This window comes from Bombyx mori, chromosome 1, assembly GCF_030269925.1.
Source record: "Bombyx mori chromosome 1, ASM3026992v2".
In the NCBI taxonomy this organism is placed as follows: domain Eukaryota; kingdom Metazoa; phylum Arthropoda; class Insecta; order Lepidoptera; family Bombycidae; genus Bombyx; species Bombyx mori.
In genome coordinates, this window is record NC_085107.1 from 16,717,596 (window position 1) to 16,743,087 (window position 25,492).

Consider the following 25,492-nt stretch of genomic DNA (forward strand, 5'->3'; position numbering starts at 1 on the left):
GCTAGATCTTTTTATTAAGTATCTTTTATATGTAAATTGCTTATTCTTATTTATGTGTAAAGAAGCAAAATTATTTTTTTATTTTTAATAATTATTATTATATTACTTTGTATTAATTATATGTATATTTACGGAGATATGTATATGTATTTCACTGGAATGGTACACCGCGCGTAGTTCGTTTCCAAATGATTCTTGTCCACCTGATGGTTGTCTGGAAGAGATCGCTCTTAGCGATAAGACCGCCAATTGTACTTTTTTGTGCTTAATGTATCGCACTGTTTATTTGTTTTTTGATGTACAATAAAGAATACTCTCTCTCTCTCTCTAGATTCTACTACAGCTAGATTCGTTAAAATATTTATTTTTTTCTTTTATTTCAACTTTAAATTAGTCTACTGTAAAGTTCACGCATTGTCGCTTAGTCACGTTTGCCTTTCGAGCGTCGTTATGAATTAATTAATAGTTTGTGATTCCGGCTGAAGTTGAAATTCAAATTTATCAGGAGTGTCAGAACTGATGCTCCATCTCTGTAACTTTAAATCGAATCCGACTACTGGTTTGTTTAATCGTAATGTCTTTGCAAGCGTGAGACGGAATCTCAGTATGTATATCGCAGTAAGTGGTAACTATTAGCTCCTTGTAAACTAATACGTTCGTGCGGGCAATGGAATTCACTATCGCCCTAGACACGTCCTTACGGATCCATCAGATCCAATAACCTTTGCATTAGACGCCTTCAGCTCTAACACTAGGAGCAGGCTTAGGGACCCCGGTAACCGTACTCGTCGAACTCGACAAAGAGTTCGCCGTGCAACCTAACCCATGAATCAGCTCGCTGAGTTTCTCGCCGGATCTTCTCAGCGGGTCGCGATTCCGATCCGGTAGTAGATTCATTCGCGAAGCAGCTGCTCTTGAGCTGTTAGGTCTCCTTCGGAGGCGCTCGGGTAGCTGTTAGCAAATCCCACCCCTCCTGGCTGAGCCTTGGCTCGCCCACCTATCCTGGTGAAACTGGAAAGGCCACCGGGCCACCAGTAATCCTTCAATCATAAAAAAAAGGAATTCACTATTGTGTTTTAAGTGCTGGAGTGGCTTCTTTTTCTTTTGTTTCACGAGCGTAATCTCTTTCCCCTGTCTTGTGTTTTAATACCGTTATTGTACCCCCGGTATTGTCTTGTTGTTCTTACCGCACAGGTACGTACCACTATCCTGCCTATTTCTGCCGTGAAGCAATAATGCGTTTCGGTTTGATGGGTGGGGCAGCCTTTGTAACTATACTTGAGACCTTAGATCTTATCTCGAGGTGGGTGGCGCATTTACGTTGTAGATGTCTATGGGCTCCAATAACCACTTAACACCAGGTGGGCTGTGAGCTCGTTCACACATCGAAGCAATAAAAAAAGACCAGTTATTAGTTCGCCAATATAATTTATCACTGTCGTTACTTTGGGACGACGCATTCAAATCATTGAACTATCAAGTTCGACTACTAGTGAATCAATTGACGATCAATGTTCGAATTATCGATCTATGATAATAAAAATAGTAACTTCCACTGTTATACATTATAGATATATTATCAAATTGTGGTCATACGCACTATGCGGTTAACCGCGTCACAAAGCCCGGTTGCTGAAAATCAAAAACTTATATTGGGCTGTAACAGTACAGATGGTATTTCGGTCGCTAATAATAAGGTCAAAAAAGCTTTGGCAATCCACTGAATTACACACTTAGTGGTATTATTTAAATAATATATAATTCATAATAATAAATTGTTCTGAAAATTGACCTAGAAAATGTAGGAGGATCAGGCCTAGTAGAAAATTTTTACATATTTGCAATTTAATTGTACGAAATTAATCATACGTAGACTTGATTCGTCTAAGTAAGGACTCCATACAGGTTGCACTATTTTTCATTGTACTTCAAACTATCGATAAAAAAATTATAATATCCTTTTAACTATTAAGTTTCTTTACTTCAATTTTTTTCGCACATTATTAATATCGCGGTTTTTTTTTTATTCATGACTCCGTGGATTATAAGTTTATCTACTTAAACTTATATGTAATACTAGCCATACTCGCACCGTTCGCTGGGCATTTATTATTTATTGTCATTATTATTAGAGTCCAAGACTCATATAAATATTAGCCTACCATTTAGTACATGTATTTTCTATATGGATTTTAGTCGTCTTGGGTTGAATTATAATGTCTTTTCAAACACAAAAGGGCACAACGAAAGTTTTTATTTAAGACGAACACAATATATAGAAAGAAGGAGAAAGTACACAAGAAATAGATAGTCCAAGCAACACAAGCGGTACACGAAACAAAAAGCAAAAATTATAAAAGGCGTAGAACATAAAAGATAATACGGGATGCGCGCTCGCAAGTCAGATTTCGACTGGTGGCGGTGGATCGGTAAAAATGCGACCGATGTACTAGCGAAATATATCGCCGCCGCTATACTGCCGTTATCGCCCGACTTTGCTTGTGAATTTTATTTTGTTTAGTGTAATTAATGTTTTGTATGATTGTGAGATAAATGAATGTGTTGATATAAAATAAAGTATGTATGTGTTGTTGTGTAGTGTAATTAATTATAATAAAATATTATAAAATAAATAAATACATGTGAGTCACCCACATCACTCCCCTCCGGAGACCGTGCCTACGGGCGATAATAATCAGGAAAGTGTACTCTCCTGCCTGAACGTGTTGTTCTTACTGGGAGGTGTTGGTGTGGTGGAGTGGGTGGTGTATCTGGTACAGTGGGTGGTGTATTTGGTGGAGATGTGTGGTTTGAGGTCGTGCCGGTGTCATTGGACAGTATATATGCCGGCTTAAGGCGATCTATACTTACCGTCACAGCTTTGTTTTTGACAAGAATAGAAAAATATTTATCGCCTCTTTTAAGCACTTCATGCGGTCCTGTATAGGTAGGTTGAAGTGAGCCACGTAACAAGTCTTCTCGGAGGAATACATGATTACAAGTGGCGAGGTCTTTAAAAACGAATGTTTTTTGTGTCGAATGGTGTTGAGGAGGGACTGGGCGTATCTTCTCTGCAAAGGACCTCATACGAGCTAAGAAGTCGGTAACGTCGGTAGTGTGATGAGTGACATTGTGACCGAAGAATTCACCAGGTAGGCGAAGAGGCTCACCATACACCAGTTCTGCCGATGACGTTTGGAGGTCTTCCTTGAAAGCAGTCCTAATACCGAGAAGGACGAGTGGCAAGGTCTCAGTCCAGTTTGCGGCTGCGTGGCAAGTTATCGCAGCTTTCAGCTGCCGGTGAAAACGTTCAACCAAACCGTTGCACTGTGGATGATATGCTGTTGTTCTACGGTGATCAAAGCCGATGGACTTGGACAACAGTTGAAATAGATCCGACTCGAATTGTCTGCCACGGTCGGTGACAACTTCGACAGGACAACCGTATCGGGACACCCAACAAGAAATGAATGCTGTGGCCACTGTTTTGGCGGTGATGTCGGTTAGAGGTACAGCTTCTGCCCATCGCGTAAAGCGATCGACGGCTGTAAGGCAGTACCGATAATCACCTGCTGGCGGTAGGGGTCCGATCAAGTCTAGGTGGACATGTTTGAATCGTGCCGAAGGTAGGTCATGCCTGCCCACAGGGGCGGTGACGTGTCTTGTGACCTTCGAGCGCTGGCAATTCAAACATGCCTTAGACCATTCACGGCAATTTTTCCGCATTAGTGGCCAAACGAATCGTTGTGCAACGAGTTTGGCTGAGGCGTTGGGACCGGGGTGGCTGAGTGAATGAAGGCACTGAAATACCTTCTGACGCATCTCTCGTGGGACGAACGGCCTGGGCATCTGCGTACTGACGTCGCAGTACAAAACAGCTTGACTTCCAGGGACGCTCATCTTAGTCAGGCGTAAAGAGGTTCCACCCGATAAATGTTCTGCCAGCTCCGGATCTGTGGTTTGTAGCTTGGCCATTTCTTCCAAGTCCACAGGCATCTTCAGTTCACAGATGCGAGACAAGGTGTCAGCGACAAGGTTGTCTTTGCCCGAAACAAACCTTATGTCCGTGGTGAACTGGGAAATGAAGTCCAGATGTCTGTACTGACGCGGCGAACAGTTATGCTTCGGCTGCTGAAATGCATAACATAAAGGTTTGTGGTCAGTATACACAGTAAAATTTGTTGCTTCAAGCATATGCCGAAAGTATTTTATGCTCTCATAAATGGCGAGGAGCTCTCGATCATACGGCGAGTATTTTGACTGCGAGGGGCTCAATTTGCGAGAGAAAAATGCTAACGGCTGCCAATCTCCACCCTTACGTTGCTGAAGTACTCCACCTATTGCAGAGTCCGAAGCGTCTGTCACGAGACTCAGCTTTGCTTGAGTATCGGGATGGGCTAGGAGAGCTGCATTGCATAGGCTGGTTTTGCAGTCTTGGAAGGCTTGCAATGCCTTTTCCTTGATAACGACGGGTTGCGCACCTTTAGCGGAACCAACTAGCAATGCGTTGAGAGGCGCTTGTATCTGGGCAGCATTGGGTATGAATCGGCGATAAAAATTTATCATGCCCAAAAATCGCCGGAGTTCTCTGACGGTTTTTGGGACAGGAAAATTTGCGATTGCCTCGACCTTGCTTACCAGAGGCTTGGTGCCCTTCTCGGAAATTTGGTAACCCAAAAACGTGACTTCTGGGACGCCGAAGACACATTTAGTAGTATTAACCAAAACGCCATACTCTTTCATGCGTGTGAAGAGTTGGTGCAGGTGGTCTTCGTGCTCCTGGGCTGATCTGCTAAAAATTAAAAAATCATCGATATAAGGAAAGGTAAAGTCCAATCCTCGCGTCATCTCGTCAGCGAATCTTTGAAAAGTTTGCGCCGCATTGCGCAGCCCGAACGTCATATACGGAAATTCGAACAATCCAAAAGGTGTTGTGATCGCTGTCTTTAAAATGTCGTCCTTAGCTACTGGTATCTGATTATAAGCTTTTTGTAAATCCACTACCGAGAAAATTGTGCATCCGGACAAACAATGTGAAAAGTCATGTATATGACGAATAGGGTATTTGTCGGGTATGGTTCGTGCGTTTAATGACCTGTAGTCGCCACATGGACGCCAGCCATCGTCTTTTTTTTTCGACACCAGATGCAGTGGTGATGCCCAAGGGCTGCAGGAAGGGCGTGCCGTGCCGTTACGTAGCATGGCATCGAACTCCTGCTTGGCGATTCTCAATTTATCTGGAGCGAGACGACGGGGCGGCAGCGATACAGGTGGACCTGGTGTGGTGATGATGTGGTGTGTCGTGTGGTGTCTGACGATACCCGGAGTACCAGCGGGGCGAGTTATTTCCGGATATTGTGCTAAAATATTGTGATACCTACCACTACCACCAGTTGGAATTTTTACACTTGTGACAAGACAATTATTTTTACATATAGATGTTACAAACTTAAGATTGGTTAAAGTATCAATAAGTTGTTGGTTGCTGATGTCAACAATAAGGTTGTAATGAGAAAGAAAATCAACACCAATAATAGCCATTGTGACATCAGCAACAACAAAGCGCCATGGGAAGTCACGACGTAAACCTAAATTAAGATTAAGTTCGATATATCCATACGTATTTATCACTGAACCATTCGCGGCACTGAGTTGAAAAGAAGTTTTATAACGACGCTCTCGAAGTGCGGACACTGGGTAGACACATATATCACTACCGGTATCAATAAGGAATTGATTTTTAGTTTTACTGTCCGTGATGAAGAGGCGACCCGTGGTGTTGCGGCAGTCTTGTGTCGCCATCAGCGACTGTCCGGACTGTTGATTGTTTTCCGACGCCTTGTAGTCGCACGGCTGGACACATCTTACGGCTTTGGTACCATATTTGAAGTGATACCAACATATGGGGTGCTGTCTGTAGTTAGACTGTGACCGGCGGCGAGATGAAGATCTGCTGCGCTGTTGCTTTGTCGGTCTCCGTTGTCCTCTGCTTGGGTGATGGTTAACTTGCGCGGTCAGTGCACTCACTTGTTTTGTCAGCTCTGCTACCTGTCGTGTCAGCTCGTCAATATGTGTAGACGTGGTAGCGCTTGCTACCTGCGGTGCCGGGGTCGCGATCTCATTGACCCGGTCGGCAAGTTCCGCCAGTGCGTCGAGAGACAACGATGACTGCGAAGCGATGATTGGCTGCAATCCAGTGGGTAGGCGGCTTGTCCAAATTGTTTTGACGAAGTCCTCAGGTATTCCGGGACCAGCGAGATGTTGCAGATGCCGTAGGAATTGTGAAGGCTTGCGGCTTCCGAGCTGTTCGTGCATGAGCAACTGCTTAACCTTATTCTCCCGCGACACTGACAATCTCTTGATGAGCTCATCTTTGAGTCGATTGTAGTCAGGTGGGCCGGTGAGGATGTCTTCAACTTCGGCTGCATACTGCCTGTCTAAGGTACTCAGGATGTGGTAAAATTTGGACGCATCATCCGTAATACGCATTACTGCAAACTGTGCTTCAATTTGAGCGAACCATATATCAGGTTTTTCTGGCCAAAACGATGGGATACGTAAATGTGAGGGTGGCGACGAAAAAGTTGTTAAGTCTGTCGCTGCGACTGGAGACGCCATTTTACCGTGTCGTCGTGGCCGCGTGTTAACTTGCGATTTAACTGTATCACTTCCACTCGAACTGGACATCTCTTGAATGTGTTCTCCGGGGTCACCAGTTTAGTCGTCTTGGGTTGAATTATAATGTCTTTTCAAACACAAAAGGGCACAACGAAAGTTTTTATTTAAGACGAACACAATATATAGAAAGAAGGAGAAAGTACACAAGAAATAGATAGTCCAAGCAACACAAGCGGTACACGAAACAAAAAGCAAAAATTATAAAAGGCGTAGAACATAAAAGATAATACGGGATGCGCGCTCGCAAGTCAGATTTCGACTGGTGGCGGTGGATCGGTAAAAATGCGACCGATGTACTAGCGAAATATATCGCCGCCGCTATACTGCCGTTATCGCCCGACTTTGCTTGTGAATTTTATTTTGTTTAGTGTAATTAATGTTTTGTATGATTGTGAGATAAATGAATGTGTTGATATAAAATAAAGTATGTATGTGTTGTTGTGTAGTGTAATTAATTATAATAAAATATTATAAAATAAATAAATACATGTGAGTCACCCACATGGATACTAAGTTTCAAGTCAATCGGATGCATGTTTCAGTAGTATATATATTAGTATAGATATAATGACTCTAAGCCTCAGATGTAATGGAATTTGAACCTAAACAAAATACGCAATGAAAAGGATGTCATTTTAAATTTCATTCCAATGGCTGCCGCCAGTTGAATACCGCACACCAATATCCTATACCTCCCGATATGAAACAATACCTAACGATCGAGATGCACATTTCCAATTTCAGTATGCAACGAAACAAAAGACGTAAATGACAGTCGAATTTCCCGTTTCCGAACCAACAAAGCTTTTTGAATAACGAACCTTTCTAGAAACAACATCTAAAGCATCTACATATTTATTCATAGAACGGTGACGCAAAACTTTTTTTGAAAATATAAATATTACTATGGCTATGGTTATGAAAAGTCTTTCTCTAAACGAAGTTTGTGGAGAGTATTCAATTGTTGACTCATTGATAGCGCATTGGTAGTGATTTAGCTGTGCTCCTGGCATCCCCTACAATCACTGGTAACCTAAAGGACTATTCTAGCCACGCTCGGATGGATAGGCTGAAACTCATGGGCTCAACGGGTCGGAACTCACTGAGAAACTCAGTGAGTTGATTGCTGACGTCCATGAGCGATTAAAACCACTCACAATCATATGGGCCGTAGGCTCGAATCCCTAAAAACAATAAAATAATAATAAAAATAATCTACAATCATTTTAAAACATAGAGAACGTATCAATGTTTAATACCGAGCAAGTTAGCAAGCGTTCACAAAAGAAGCAAATTGTGGCTGATGATGTCATCGTCATTAAGGACGGGATATGAGAATAAGAGATAAATCCCCTTACGCATCCTTCCTTCACTTCGTAACTTCAAAGCTAATTTTGATGCAATTTTCACAGAAAGGTATATTCACTTAGGATAGGATGGAGAATATATTTACATATTTAGGTATATATTAGGTATATTGGGTTTTTTTGGCACTATAAGCTATTGCTATTAAGCATTGATGAAGACTAATTAAAGTCGTTTTTTTTTGCATTTATTGGGAAATCATCAATCATTTTCAACCTGTATATCTTAATTAGACTATTAATATTTGAGAGAAAAGAAAAATGTGATGCACTCAGCAAAGTTTATTATTTCGGTTACCAACTTCATATTTTAAATATCAAAATTTAAAAATTATCAGATCATGATGATTCAATATCCGTGAAATCCGGTTGATAAACTAGACATTTACTAAGAAGTATTTGCAATTAATTCATCTCACATTTCATACCTACTTGTATAATGCAATACGAGATTTCACACTACTATTCTCCAAGAACGTAAGCTACCTACTTGAAGTTAGTCGTCCTAGAGAGCTATAAAGCTTTATAAGAAACTTGACGCGATGTCAAACTTTATTTTCTGCTCCTACATTTTATTTGAATTGTATGCATTCGAGCATCTTTATTTGTGAACATCTTCTCTACCGCTTTTAATACTTTTATACTAATCTTATATTTAATAATATGTCATACATTGTTAAGTATAAAATGGTTATCAAAGCTTTATCCTATTTTGTTAGAGCATGACGTGAATTTATATTCAAACGACAACGGTAAGACGATATATTCGAAGATAGTGACGGAAACGGATTTTAAATATCGGACGATACGATAACCTAACGATAACATTTGTAAGCTTTCAAAGATTTCTTTTACAAACAACCGATCATATGATCCATATGTTTTCTTTAATAGCGACAACACTCAGAAGAACGAATCAATTATGAACTAATTAAACTGCTAAATATTTCACGTTTTAATACCAGATGATTATGAACTCTATAACGAAGTAATATTAAGTCGAGATCAGCCCGATTCCTGTACAAAATTATGTCACCGTTGAAACAACCGAGGGAATTAATCTGTATGGTAATTAAAATTGGCTCAAGCTTATTCCAGATACAAAAGTCGTTCTTGGAAGGATGAATTCAGATATAATGGGAGAGAAACCTAACAATGATGGAACTAATTTTACTCACTACTAAGTTCATATTGAGATTAATATTTCATCTGACGTAATTAAGAAAAGAAAATCCACTTGAGATAAACATATGTAAGTATTGTATATTCATTTCTTTTTACCGTGTTTTGTATTATAACAATATTGATTTATTTTATATTGCTGAAACGTTGCAATATAAAAATGGTCGGAAAAATTATGATTTTACCCGAAGTTTGAAAAAAATATATCTATAACATATTTTTTTTATTTTTTATTGCTTACATGGTTGGACGAGCTCACGGCCCGCCTGGTGTTAGGTCGTTGCTGGAGCCCATAAACATCTAAAATGTAAATGCTGCCATCCACCTTGAGGTATAAGTTCCAATGTTTCATTATTTAAAGTACAACGGCTGCCCCATATTTCGAACCGAAACGCATTACTGCTTCACGGCAGAAATAGGCAAGGTGGTGGTACCTACTCATAAGACGTCCTACAATCACCGTCCAAGATGTTATTCCTTCACCGTGGAAGTCAATTGTGAACCTTTGTTAAGTACATATTTCATTAGAAAAATTGGTACCCGCCTGCGGGATTCGAACACCGGTGCATCGCTATATACGAATGCACCGAACGTCTTATCCTTTAGGCCACGACGACTCCTTAATGTATTTCACTCTATTTTAATTCGTTCATTTTTTATCGTAGTACTTGTTTTGGAGAATGGTAATGTTAAGAGATTGCGTGTTATCCGTTAATATCACTCGAACAGAGTAGTTGGGAGATTACTGTATGTAAAATGTACGCGATTACAGGTTTCAGGAATAAGACCCAGTCCGACTGTGCCAATGTCTCTGCCACCATTTTTATTATTTTGGTTACGAAATTGACAAAAGGGGTAGAGGGTTTTTTTATTGCTTAGATGGATGGATGAGCTCACCGCATTATTATAAATAGTAAAATCGTGGCTTAGGGCCACATAATTTGGGACATTAATCTCAACAGAACGTTTGTAAACTGGCTGTTTAACCCTGGGTTGGTATTCGCAATTTATGTATAAATTATTTATGTATGAAATGTTTTTTTTTTATTGCTCTTGGAGGCAGACGAGCATACTGCCCACCTGAAGGTGAGTGATTACCGTCACCCGCGGACTTCAGCAATGCCAGGGGCACAGCCAAGTCGCTGCCTACCGTTAAGTACTCTCCACAAATCTCGTTTGAAGAAGGACAAGTTATAGCGCTCGGGAAACACCTGATATTATATTTATTAATTACTTTCAGAAGAATGTCAAACAAACTGAATGCTGGTTCGGTGGTTTCGTGTTTAACCGATGTACCCGTGTGTACACGATGTGATAGCATCTTGGAGCTTGAGTTCACCGAAGATTATTTAGAAACATAATTTCCATATTATCTACGGAACACGAAGCGTTACGGATTGAAAAAATAAACAGATGCACCGAGAGTTTAAATAACCCTGATTTAATTAAAGTAAAAGATAACACGTGTTATTGAAACCAAACTTCGTAACTAGTCGTTTTTTTATGTAACCGTACGTGAAAATTTTAATAATTTAACGTATATAGTATATTCAATGGTCTTCACAAGTTACTTAGTACTGGTACGAATATATTATTAAAAGTGAAAGATAACACAACTAAATCTTCTTAAGCCATTAAAAAAATCTACGAACTATAATAATAATAAATCAATCATACGTCGAATATAATCTATACAGTTACGCTCAATCGATTCTTATCCTAATTTATGTGTAGCACAAGGGATTTAATTTCATCTGAAGAATAGAAGCGATTATAACAACCGATTTTTTTTCCTACCCATGCTGATGGTCTTGAGATACCATATCAGCGTCACCGAGCTAGTAAGTGAGCTCACGGGGCTCTGATGACGTTGCTAACACGAACCCTAGCAAGAGCCGAATCTACCACCGGATCGGAAACGCGACCCAGTGAGAAGATCCGGCGAGAAACTCAGTGTGCTGTATCTGTGGGCTAATTTACTCGCCGAGCCCTTCGTCGTAAGCGACGTCTTCGACGAGAACGAAGACCGGAAGAACCGATATACAAATAGCGTTGGTCCGCTGCCGAGCAATGAATTACGAGTCAATTAAAAGTATTTCTAGTATTTTACGACACCAAACTTTTAGACAACAAGGTACAACAACTCTTAGGTAACATGGCTTAGGTATTTGAAGTTCTGAGCTGGCCTGCACGTTGGGACAATACAGTAGAATTTCAAATATTGTTCGTGGACAAAGTTTCTTAACTTCGTAGCTCTGCCAATTTAATAGATTCCAATATACGAGCACCTTATGTAAAAAAAGCAATATTACATTTACGTTTTTAAGAAGTTTGGTTATCAAACTGGGTTAGGGGTCTGGTGTCAGAGCAGTGGAACCTTAACCACTTGTGGCTTGTATCATAGACATTGTGACTCGTGAAAACTAGTTTTTAATTTAATTTTTTAATAATTCAATCCTTTCCAAAAATGTTATTTAATAAAATAAATATATATATATATATAATATTAAATATATATATATATATTTAAGTAAAAATAATAGCCGAGGACAAGTCACACAGGGCAGCTGAACTCAAACTCTATCAGAATATATGTAGGTATATACATTTAAAAATATATACATAATATTCATACTCGGACAAAGGACAAAAAAGCAGTTCAATCAATGTACAAAAAAAAAAGAAATAGAAGTGAGCTTTCATTACAAGGTTTTCGAACCTACCTACCCGTGCGGACTCACAAGAGGTCCTATCACCAGTAAAAATAAGAAAATAAGAAAATTTTAGACTGATCCTGAACCTTTGTTTTTGATAAAAGTCTTTAGTCTTTAGATTCGATTATTTGACTATTTTACTAGTAGTACTCTATGAGAAAGGCAAGCCTACACTAAAAATACTCTTATAGTTTTTAATATATATATATATATAGTTTATAACTTAAATGTTGCAAATAATGCATACGGTCCAAATAGCAAAGATACTTCGTATAGGAAACGACGTTTAAAATAACCTTTATATTTTTCACCTAATTTCTTAAATAAGTAAATAAAAAATTCCCATCGCATTCACAATACGTGAAGTCGTAGAACTCGTCGGTGCCTAGAGGATAAGATACTAGAGGTACTCGTATAGAATGATGCGACTATACAGATATTCAAAACCCGTGGTCAGATCCCAATTTTTCTATCAAAGGTCACACAAGTTCACATATGGCTTCCACGATGTAAGGTGAAAATCATTTAATAAAAATCTAACCCGAAAAATATAAAGATTGCATTATTTCTGGTGGCAGGTAGTCTTGTAAGCCAGCACGCACAGGTACCACTTCCCCTACCTATTTCTGCCGCGAAGCAGTAATTCGTTCCGTTATGAAGGGCGGGGCAGCCGTTGTACTATGTATATCCACGAGAGCTAGAACTCATGCCTCTCTCATGAGCAAGAGCCAGTGTTAGCAACGTCATCTTGTTTGAGTCCCATGTGCTCACTTGTCAGGTAACGTTCAGATGTCTATGTCAGCGTAACCTGACAAGTAGGTGAGTTCACGGGGTTCAAAACTGACGACGTTACTAACACTGCCCTGCTCTAAGAGGTTACTACACTAACCCTGTCAGGTTACGCTGACATAGCCTCTCAAGGCTATCACCATAAGTAAGAAAAAAAGTGATATCTGTGGACTCTGGTACCCACTTAACATCAGGTGTACCGTGCATTTGTTCACCCATCTACGCATAAAAACTATCCAACGGATAATTTTTAATTACTTTTGCATTATAAGTAATTCTTAGGTGCAATTTAAATCTCCTCTTCAATAATTATCCCATTCTAAAAATCGTAGAAAGAAATGTATTTCATTTTAACTTAGCAAAGGCCAGCAAAACTTCGATGAAGTGCCTGAAATGCATCAACTTGTTGAAGCAACTCGCGCAGATGGCAAAGCGTATTAATATTAAGTTTATGGTTATATACAAGACTGGCACAAAGGATTAATTTACAAACTGTACAATTCTCGTACTCGAAGAGTTCGACGTGCGAACTAGCCCATAGACGCATTACTGAGTTTCCCACCGAATCATCTCAATGGGTCACGATTCCGATCCGGTAGTAGATTCAGCAAAGCACTGCTCTTGCTAGGGCTAGCGTTAGCAGTTCTCTCAGGCTAAGTCCGTGAGCTCAGCTACCGAGCCGTTTGAAACCGGAATACTCCCTTGGGCTACCAAAGATTAGGTAGGAAATCGACATTTCATTAATGGATTATATTGAAGCGGGTGTCGCGCAGATTTAAATTGAAAACAAAATTTTAACATGCTGCTTAAATTTGCAATTACATATTTGCGTACCAACTTTTGACGACAGAGGACAATATTGTTTATAGAAGCTTTGGAATTAAGATTTTATTCTGATAAAATCTTTTAAGAGATTTATATATAATACCTTTTTTTTTGTTTAAAAAATAGAACCATCTATTTATACCAGCAGTTTAGTAGCAATTATTTTTCTTGGTAAATTTTACGAAAAGTAAAGGTAAAAATTCGCAAAAGTTCTGAAAGAAGATCTAATGGTGTTATAAGAAAAAAAATGAAAAAATGATCTGAAAATAAAATCTATATTGTTTTCGCGATAGAAACTTATGCGTTTTACGAATATAATTTTAATAGTAACCCAACGCTCCTGAGATGCAAATATATAAATAAAAAAAACGTTACTTAAAAACAAAACAATATTTAATAATTTTAATAGAGAAGTTAAGGACCACAATGTATAAAAACAGTCCAAACAAACGAAATATGATATTAATAATAGATTTAAAATGAAGAGCAAGCGTTAAAAAAAAGATTGTAACATTATTCGTCTACGTAATATCACGATGTATTTTATCTAGGAAATTACTATCGCTCGTATTAATGCCTAGAACATTTAATTTTCGCGTCGCACACGTTAAAAAATGCAAATGATACTTACTATTCGGCGGCGGACCCAGGATTTCCCTGGATGCTTTGGGCACTATTGTCTGAATTGGAGGTCGAATTATAGGTGGTCATATCGGCATCAGAATCGATTGAAATATGCTGCGCCGAGACTTCCACTAATGAATCTTCAATTGCTTCCGGTATTTCATTGATTGCAATAATTTCCACAGAATTATTATTGCAATGACAATTATTGTCCTGGCTCTCGTTCAAGCCACACGGAAGTGTTTCATGTAGGCATTTGCACACTTTACAACAATTTTCGACTGCGCTCCATAGGTGCTGCACAAAATACTTATAAGAAATTGAATTGAGGAAAACAAACCAAAAAAAAAATTATAATCCAAAAACATGAACGAAAAATAACCAAATTTGAAAATAAAGTTTTAAGTATTTATTATTATTTTTCATATCAAACTTACGCGAAAACCATTCGAAATGAAAACGAAGCACCGCGAAAACGATTCCATTGTTAATTATTTTATTGACGTATTTAAAATATAAATTTAAAACTTAAAATATTTTTTTATTATTTAGGAATACGCGTGAGCGCGAGTGCAGCTCCGCGATACGTTCGGGAGGATAGCAGCGTAGTAGATTTCAGCGCGTACTGCAGGCCGCTTGTAAACAGTTGTTAGTTTTAAACTAGATCAGTCTTCAAATAAAACTACAGGAACGCACTACAACATTATTTATAGTGTCTGTGTTTTCAAACGTATCCAGAATCTGGTACACGTAAAAGTGGTCAACGTCAGCCGAAAATAGACATTATCGTTCCAGACCACACGTGCTTTCTCGTTCGAAGCTCACAAAAAAAAATTTGTTTCTTATAAGTCGTTTGACTTATTGATATTTTGTTCTTTTACCCGATACTATTCAATGGGTATAAAACCAAAATTTACCTTTTTTTCTCTTCAAAAGTATGTATGAGACAGATAGATTATCGTGACAAAAAATAGAGAGAACTCTTTAATTATATTTTTTTCCTAGTTATTTATTTTGTTTAGAATAAATAAATATTAAAAATATGTTAATCGTTAAGTGTTAAAGTTACTTTAAAGTTCACCTATGTATATGACCTAAAAAAATTAAAAAAAATCCTTGATACGTTTAGATTTTTTTTATTTTTTTAAAAATAATTTCGTCCCTTAAGACGTATCAATGATTAATTTTTTTTACAAAATTGACAATACTGAACTACTTCGAGCTGCATCTGGGTCAAGGCCTTGAAGGGCGCGCGGTCCCATTCTCTCTCAGAGAAGCGCATGCGTTAAGATGCAACCATCTACCTAGACACCTGCACTTAATGCATCACTGCACAAAGAGAGGTCTAAAGGGATTTGTCAACCAGCGTTCTTCTTAAAATGGTTTTGGCTGTGCGTTTCAATGATCAAGTTTATTAAGTTAATAGAAGTGTATGTAGAAAAATTACATTTGACGTGGCTTTATAAATTAGAATTTACAAGGAGGTAAATTCTCATAACCATTTAAATAATATACTAGCTGACCCGGCCGACTTCGTAGTGGCTCAATCGATAAATAAAAGACACAAACAAAAGGAATCCGTCCGACGGGGGGACATCAAAGGGAAAACAAAATTGTTATTATTATTTAATTCCGAGCATTTTCATATTAACTACCTTTTAAACCCTTTTCCGGACTTCGACAAATAATTCAAGACCAAAGTTAGCCAAATCGGTCGAGCCGTTCTCGTGTTTTAGCGAGACTAACGAACAGCAATTTATTTTTTTATATAGAGATTGCTATGTCAATCTGAAATTACTATTCTTAGTTACTAAATAGTCACCTTCTTAAAACGTTTCCTACTACCCCTCAGCCAATCTTTGATTCATGTTTCACAAGTACTTGTGAGCTGATACCTCACCAAGCGATTACTGAAACCGGATAATGCCAACGTTGACACGGGGCTGCGTAATTGAAAATCTTCTGTAGATTGTATAGAGATATCTGAGAACTAATACCGTTATTCTGTTTATTGAAACGCTAAAAGTAATATGAAGATAGTAAAAAAAATGTTGCCAGTATCTTGCGTATTGCTTAAGGATATTATTTTGTATGACTACCACATAAGCTAATTATCAGTTAAATTATAATAATAATAATAATAATATTTATTCAAGCCTCTTAAAATACAAACACGTACAAGAATTCTTAACACTAGTTTAATAATATACATACATGGCTTTTTTATGAGGTATACAATAATATTGTCAGATTCATTTCCAATGCATCTCTTATTAGTAGTAAATGTATGGTCGTATTTTAATATACATGAATCCACTGCTTTTATCGTTATTTTAATACTAATAAAATGTGGACGGACAGATAATTTTCTGACACAAACAGTAGACGTGTCATTTTACCTATAAATAGGGTACGATACGTGAACATTCGAACAATACCAAGCTAATGGAGAATTAGCTATCACTGCCATCCCGACCGTAGCCCTCTTCTTCGATATAGCGAAGACGTTCAAGGCTGGCACAACAGTTTAATATACAAACTGTATAACATGGGAGTGCTAGACAGATTCGTGCTCATCATACAAGATTATTGTCGAACCGTTCATTCCGTTATTATTTAGTTTGTATATCAATGATATACCCCGGTCTCCGGAGACCCATCTAGCGCTCTTCGCCGATGACACGGCTATCTACTACTCGTGTAGGAAGAAGTCGTTATTGCATCGGCGACTCCTGACCGCAGTAACCACCATGGGACAGTGGTTCCAGAAGTGGTGCATCGACATCAACCCCACGAAAAGCACAGCGTTGCTCTTCAAAAGGGGTCGCCCTCCGAATAGCACTTCGAGCAGCCCTCTCCCTAATAGGCGCGTGACACCTCCGCCGTAAGCCCCATCAATCTCTTTGCCGAATATCGTGTAATTAAAATAGGACACGCGAAAAAAATCAAAAGTGCCTAAATACCATAATAGTCAAGGTGGGTGGCCGCATTCACATTACTTTGAATTTGGGCTTCGGTAATCACTTAACAATAAGTACCTAGTGCTTGAATTCATTCAATCGTCTCAGTCCCAAGAAAATTTTATCACAGCGTACAATAAAAATATAATGATTTGTGTATTCGTAATAGAAAACTGGATGACATTTCTGACCTAGAAACTTACATAGCTACGAGAAACCTTGAGCAATACGAAGGAAAGTGACGAGATGAAGCTTTTAAAATGCATTACCAAGAGCAACTAGCTTTGCTTTGACGCAAAGGTGAGAAATGTTTCATTTTTATTCAAAATTGTGTATAAAAATTGTTATTTCTAGGTCTGACGCGCTGAGAAAGTGAAAGTTTTCATACTTTAGATTACTTTTGACTTGCGAAAGATTTTGTTGGAATTATGTTTTAGTTTAAAATTTTGATATGTATTATAAAATGCCCTCTGACACAGTAGCTAGATTTGAGAGTTGAGAGTTTCTATTGTTTGGCTCCAAAATAATTAATGTTTTTTTTTATTGCTTAGATGGGTGGATGAGCTCACAACCCACCTGGTGTTAAGTGGTTACTGGAGCTCATAGACATCCACGACGTAAATGCGCCACCCACCTTGAGATATCAGTTCTAAGGTCTCAGTATAGTTATAACGGCTGTCCCGCCCTTCAAGCCGAAACGCATTACTGCTTCACGGCAGAAATAGGCATGGTGGTGGTACCTACCCGCGCGGACTCACAAGAGGTCCTACCACCAGCAACGTTTAAATATACACCGAAATTTATGTAATTTGAAAATACCACAAGAGTATTCTTGTATTTCAGATAATTACAATTTCCTTGATTTGTATGCCCCTATAACATAAAAGCCTTTGTACATAATTTTCCTATTACTCTGTACTATGTCTTCTTTCTTGTCTGTACATAAAAAAAAAAAAAATAATAATTAATATTTACAAGTAGTGACCGTACGAAAGTTGAGTTTCGAAAGCTATTCATTAATTTATATATTTTTTAGTTTGTATGTTACTGGAGGCGTGTCCTTTGGAACTCATAAATCGAGTATCGAATATCCAAAATTTAGATTATCCTTATCCAAAATCTCACAATCCTCCGTGCGTTCTAATCAAATCAAATGTTACAAAGTCTTTACTTTAATTTATCTCTTCTTCTTTACTTTTTTTTGTTACTAACGGTTTTAATTGCTCCACATATTATTATGAGCTTTTGTCGTATCAACTATGCGGTGCGAACGATTTTCTTAAACAACAAAAATACTTCATGATCTATTATACAACACGATTCATATTTTCAATGGAATTCCTGATATTCAATAAAGATCTGAAGCACCGTTTCACATTGCAATATCGGAAGCTTATTCTAAGTTTGCTGGAAGATTGAGTTTGCAAACTAAATTAATGAAATGGTCTAGCGGTTTGTAGAGCTAACGGTATATTATGAAAATTGATAACATATTGGTGAATATGTTTTTCTCATATGAGTTTCGACTTATAGATATTACAGGATAATTTTAACTATCCACCCTGTCTTGATACAGGAGGTTGAAAATCCATCATGGAACAGCGACTATTCTCTTCTAACTGCGATATGTGAGTTTCAAATACTCATTGCCGTCAGTAAACATGAAACATGGTATTTTAAACTTGTCGACTACGCTCTACAATTTATTTTAAACTAAATAAAATAAATAAAATCTCTTTTATATGAAAGCTCTGTTGATATTCTTGATAGAAGATTCTGGAAGAGTCAATTTGAACGAAACGTTTTATTATTTAGCGGGGAAAAGTAATTTTATATACATTCAGCTGTTTGACCCTGATTGAGGTCAGGTTCTCTGTAATAATTAGTTGGAATGCTTAATTCTCAATAATTACTACTTTCTTACTACGATTCGAACTTTTACCTTGTCTAGCATCAACAATGATAGGAGCACAGGCATGTCGCTGTCTATATTAATTACTCTTCTAAAGTCCTGTATCAAAATAAATTTACCACTCGGGGTATACTGATGGTCTTACGAGCCCGCACAGGTATGTACCACTATCCCGGCCATTTCTGCCGTGAAGGCGTTCCGATTTGAAGGGTGGGGCAGTCGTACCTTATAACAGACTTAGTAGTCACATATGGTGGTGCTGGGGGGGGGGGGGGTATTTACGTTTGTTGATGTCTGTGAGCATCAGTAACCACTTAACAACAGGTGGGGCGCGAGCTCGTTCCCCCATCACGATCTTTAGAAATACACATTTTGTTTATTACTCGATATGCCGATATTTTGTCATGTGAATATTTACAGACATATGTTGATGGATTGAACGATAGGTTTAGCTATCCGATTACGAACGAGCGGCCGAAGCGATTCTAATGAAATTGGAGATAGCCACAGCGGCTTGATATGATATAGGCGAGCAGTAATCTATTTCGGAAATTGTGGGATTGAGTTAGTGAAAACTTCGTTCAGTACATTATTGAAGATCTCATTATATTCCTGGATGGCTATTTCCATATTTTTGTTGTTTAACTCAATGCTCACTGTTTGTTTAGTAGTTAATCATTGTTAATCGTTAACTCAAGAATAACATAATCAGGTAATTTACATATATGTATACAGCCTCTGAGATCATAGTCAATGAATGATAAAAAAAAGATTTGTGGTCTCGTGGGACACCGGATAGGAACGAAGTGCCTTATTATAAAAATATTAATTTTAAGTTATACTCGAGGTATAATGAAAATAAAACTGGAGGTTTCGCAACAAACCCACGGTCATTCGGTAACGTGCGAACTTATTGTGGTACACTTCATTGACGGTTGTTTGCTTAAGAGTTAGTGTATTACGCAAGCGAACGCTCTGAGATCGTGGTCAATGAATGGTAAAAAAATATGTTATTTTTTGTACGTTCTTACAAAGTTAAGTCGTACACTGTGTGCATTACTAATAAAAATCTTACGTTACCGACGTTTTTTCGCGGCTAGGGTACCCCTACGCGTCGTCCCATAAGAAACATCGTTCCAAAATATCTTATTTTTTGTACGTTATTACAAAGTTAAGTCATACACTGTGTGCATTACTAATTTGTACGTTATTATAAAATTAGGTCGTATACTGTATGCATTACTAATAAAAATCTTACGTTACGGACGTTTTTTCCCGGTTAGGGTACCCCTCCGCATCGTCGCATAAGGATTTCCATTCCAAAAAAAACAATCAAAAAAGCAATCACGGATTTTTAGCATGGGTCCTGAAATGACTCTTTAGACCTAGTTTTAACTACTCAACTACAACGGTATCCATACAGTTGACCCGAAAAATTGTAAGTGCAAGCATAGGAGAGCTTTGACACATCTTAAGTATTTGGTATTTTGTGTCACTAGGACCAGTGCAGCTTGAACGCTTACTATACTGATACCGAAAGCTGGGAGAACCCTATTGAAAAAGGTCATTTTGGCGATCTACCATCTATATATACAATTAATAAGCGGATGTATGTCTTAAACAGAAAAGTTCCGACTGACTCTGACGTTTCCGATTCAGTTGAAACTTGGACAGTTGTTATAATAAATTAGCAGAAGTCACAACGACGCGTGATATAGCTCACTACTCTAGTACTAAAAATTGTTAAGTAGGTATATTTGTTTGTTTGCAACCTCATCAAGTCTATCTTAGCCTGTGACATCGGTGACATACGATGGTATGACATCTAATTCCGGAGCGACGTCAAATGGAAGAAATTTTGGCCCAAAAGCTAAATCAACAAGTAACAAGTTCCGGAAATTTTGCTTTTATACAAGTAGGTATCGAACAATGTCACTTAGACTTTATCAAATAATTTATTTTTGGAAGAATACACACAAACACGTTTTCCATACTGATGTTTATTATGAGCGATGCATATGTATGCGATCGATGATCGTAACATGGCTAAGTAGTTCACTTAAGTTAGAATTAGAACATTTCTCGAAAATCCGCAAGTTATACTCGTATGGTTTCGAAGTGCTTGTATAACAAGCGATGCCACAGCCAGTTACGGCCAGTCAAGATCGTCATTGTCGCGCAAGATGCTTTCGAGCTGATTCGATGGATATTACACCTAATTATCAAGATTGTAATGCATATATTCGCATGCATGACGCGAGAGACTGAGAGACAATTATTTTATGAAGTTTCATAGAAAGGTTTAGTCTGTTAATAATTCGAAACTGGGACGTGTTCGAGAGATGAGAGCTCTTGTATGGATTAGAAGTTGCAAAGATTGTTTTCAAATTTACCAAGTATTTTCATTATGTTTACACAATATTGCGCTATTGTGTAAATTATTTCTTCCAGAAGCATTTATAAATTCCAGGTTGAAAACTGGGACAACTATTATTTAATAATAATATATGTTTCCAAATCCAATTTCTGTGCTAAGTAAAATACCTAGCTCTATTACTTTGTTGCCGACGCAGTTTACTGTCAGGATATCTTTTAAGGTCTTATAAAATTAGTTGAACTTTGTAATATCGAGGCGCTACAAGTTAATTTAAGTCTATTGTACCTACACCGGCACTAACAAATGTTTAACGGCTCTAAATAAGACCATATTAAAAGGACAATTTTGTAGACATAAAGAAACTAGTTTCTACAAAATCGTACATGTTTTGAGCTGATATTTTTTTCTCGATGAATAAACAAACCCATTAGTTATTGTACAGGTAGAAGACATAGCTACGAAAAAATTAAACGGATAATGTTTGCGAGATTCATTAACTTTTAAATATTAATTTATTCAATAGGATAGCTCCTTCATTGGCCTTTATTTATTGTGTTTCCGTAATTGTTTACCTTTGGGAATCAAACTATTTATTACTATGCTCTGACTGAATTATACGTAAGGTTTTCTAAATTAATTAAAACCACGGCGGAGACGTTCAACTGATTTGATTGGAAATCTGAGGAACTTTACACAATTGCGTCCCGGGGCAAGTTCGATTAGTCTGAACTATGGATCCGGAGCGTTCTAGTTTATTTGCTCGGTCCGTCAAGAGGAAGTCTCCGATTTGAAATTCACTCACTATATTTTAATCTTGGTTATACTATGTTACTAAAATGCTTAAAGTTAATTAATACTAAGACGACGGACATAAAGCGCTGAACACATTTGGTTAAAGGATTAAGCCTCAACTAAAATGTTCTACCATTAATGTTATATGCGAATATATACTGTATGCTAAATGCTAATGCCTGCTATACAAAGAAAAAAGAGTGGCGCCTCTCTGATATAAGTGGATACTCCGCAAAGAGCTTTATAGTCTAATTAGCGACCCGCCCTCGTTTCGCTTCGGAAACTGTAATTTATTATTGATTTATCCAATATTTAATGGATGTTATTGTACATACAAACCTTCCTCTTCAATCATTCTATCTATTAAAACCGCATCAAAATCCGTTGCGTAGTTTTAAAGATTTAAGCATACATAGGGACAGATATAGGGACAGAGAAAGCGACTTTGTTTTATACTATGTAGTGATAGGTACAAAAACGGACCTCTAGGGCAATGAATTTAATTCTGAACAGAGATGTCTACAGGCTCCTAATTCTACAAAACTAATACGAGCTGTATTCAGATATGCGTATGAGATACAAAATATTTTAATGGGTCGGAGTGTGAAGGAATATTTGCAGAGCCCTTTAGGTAGTATGAGACGGCACCACGCAGGCCCCGCAGTACAGGGATCTTGATAAGTAACTTACAATCTGTTTTATAAGTCGTTTTCTAATTTCTTTATATCTGCGCAGTTGCTACTGTCATCCACTCTAACATGTTACAGCTTAAATAAATAATAGTTTAAAAAAACAAAAAAAATACGCTTTTATAGAAAATCCAAGTAACAATAGAAAATAAATTTTAATAAATTTGAATTAAAAAGAACGTAAGAAAAAATGATTTTATTGTAAAAAAAAGCGTGAGGTGCTTTTCAGGATATTATTAATACCATGCAACCTACCCTTATTTTAAAATAAAAACATTTTTTCTTACACTATTTTTAATTCAAATTTATTTTCTATTTTTTAGTTGGATTTTCTATAAAAATGTTTTTATTTGTTTTTTTAAAAAATTTTTTTTTTAGTTATTAGTTGTTTTTTTTTTTTTTTTCAATTTTGTCAAATTTCATCTTGGTATGGTGGTGTGGAAATAGGTGATTGGCGCGCCTGGTAGTTTCCCTTCTTGGTCTTGACAGACACTCCGGGTCTCAGGAAACAAAAAATCGCTAATCCTGATTATCCTAGTAAGGATAACGGATCAAATTGCTTAAAATATTGAATTGTTATCGGTCCTCAATAAGTATGCCAAATTCCGAGTTAATCCGATCTTTTGAAGGAGATCAAAATCATGTTCAAAGATTCCGTTACATACTAACATACGTATGAAGCTAATAAAAGCGTATTAATTAATAAATATCATCTATTGTATATTTAACCTACACGTTGTTGTTTTTGGCGTTGACAGCTCTGGCTTACCGGATGTTATGCGGTTTCCGAAGCGAAGGTGAGCTCACGGGGCTCAAACCTGACGACGTTGCTAACACTAGCCCTAGCAAGAGCCGTGCTTCGCAGATTCTACCACCGGATCGGAAACGCGACCCACTGAGAATATCCGGCGAGAAACTCAGTGGGCTGTGTCTGTGGGTTAATTTACTCGCCGAGCCCTTTGTCGCAAGCGACGGGTTCGACGAGAACGATGACCGGGTTTTACAACACGGTTCCACTCTAACACAAAACGTTGTTGTTGTTACAAACGTGTGTTATGCAGATTTGTGACTAAAATAAGCCAATATTTCCAAGACGTGTAAGCGTAAAAGTCGCCGTCAGAATTACGAGTTTTGTTGGGTAATATTTTCTTACTAAGCTTTATTCCTTAATAGTTCAAGTCAGTATGTGATCACTACAAATAAATAATTTATCAAAACGAGTTTCAGTATAGACTTAGTGAATACAAAAATTACTTTCTAGACGTACAAATAAGGTTGTTCTAAGTATCAAGGCTTTTGTCAGATATTGGTTAACGATCACTCTTTCAAATGTACTTTAAAGAGCAGTTCCACGTACCCACGTACACACGTACCCATGAATATAAATTAGTTGTCAAGAATTTTAAAAAATTAGATAAATTTGACGAGCGTCTAAAATCAAACATTTGCGAATGATTTTTACACAGACTACTATATTATTCGTCAGAACTGAGAACATTTCATAAAAATCCTTTGATCTAGGTCAGAACAATTATTTAAAATTTCATTGAAGACATATTAATTGATAAAAAGGGTTCAAAGGAACAAAGAGTTGCTTTGGCATATGGCTGACAACGGCCAACTTTTGAACAAAGCTTCACACTCAGTGAGTGCACAAAGGCAAAATTGTAACAGCATTTGCGAAGAGACGTTTCAGATTTTACAGCTTTTTGAAATATTACTTGGTAACTGGAATTTAAAATGTATTTCGAATTCATATACTGTAAATTTGCGCTTTGTTAATATCGGCTATCGATTTTGTGTCTCTTTAGAAATATATAGGTACTCGTATTCTGAAACTATTTCTCTCGAACAATTATAGGATGAATTGAATTAATTAATTTCCGTTCAGCAACAATGCGCTCTTAAGATAATTCTATAATACGCCATTCCATACCACAGGGATAGAGTTAATCCATCGATGACTGAATCCTAATTACATAAGACCCTCGGGAGTCAAAATGAAATTATATTTGAACTGTCCCATTACTTGCGAGTGATCACAAATCCGCCAAGATATTTCTGGGTACTATTACTGACTACTTTACAAATGGAGACAATAATATAACTACATCGTTTGTCTTCAGAAACTTAATTGTTGAAGTATATTATTGCAATTAAATTTTTTAAAACAAACATGTTACCATTAGCATGATCCTCGATTATTCTCAATGTTTACTAACTGAAGATTATAGCTTTTTTTTTGATCAGGAGGAAAGGGGCTGACTTTCGCCTTCCACTAGGGATGAAGGACGGGGAATGTCGGAGTCTAACTGACTAAATCCACCTGTCGCTCAACAACCCACGTCTGAACCTCACATACGACAAAACTCATGGCAAAGGCAAAGGAGGGAAAGGAAAGTGCTTAGTGCGGAGCACATCTCTCCCTTCACCCTTCGCCTCGGGATACCGGATCGGTGGACGTCGGCGCCACGCACACCGGTCCTCTCGGTAAGCAGGCTATCTGAAGCCAGCCTAGATGGGGCCAGTTAGAGGAAAATTATAGCTTGCGTTAGCGCTACTAAAATGTTCATTATTTCGTAAAAT

At 37.6% G+C, this 25,492-nt stretch overlaps 1 protein-coding gene across 20 annotated transcripts in view; it reads right to left on the bottom strand.

Moving 5' to 3' along the window:
* LOC101744007 (coiled-coil domain-containing protein CG32809) overlaps positions 1 to 25,492 on the bottom strand; it is a 305,604-nt gene that overhangs the window by 161,497 nt on the left and 118,615 nt on the right. The window contains exon 1 of one of the 20 annotated variants that reach the window (XM_062670438.1): positions 14,184 to 14,577. The exons of the other annotated variants lie outside the window; for them this stretch is intronic. The gene's annotated coding sequence lies outside the window, so the exon portion shown is untranslated. Of the gene's footprint in view, positions 1 to 14,183; positions 14,578 to 25,492 lie in introns of those variants that run through there. 20 annotated transcript variants of the gene reach the window in all.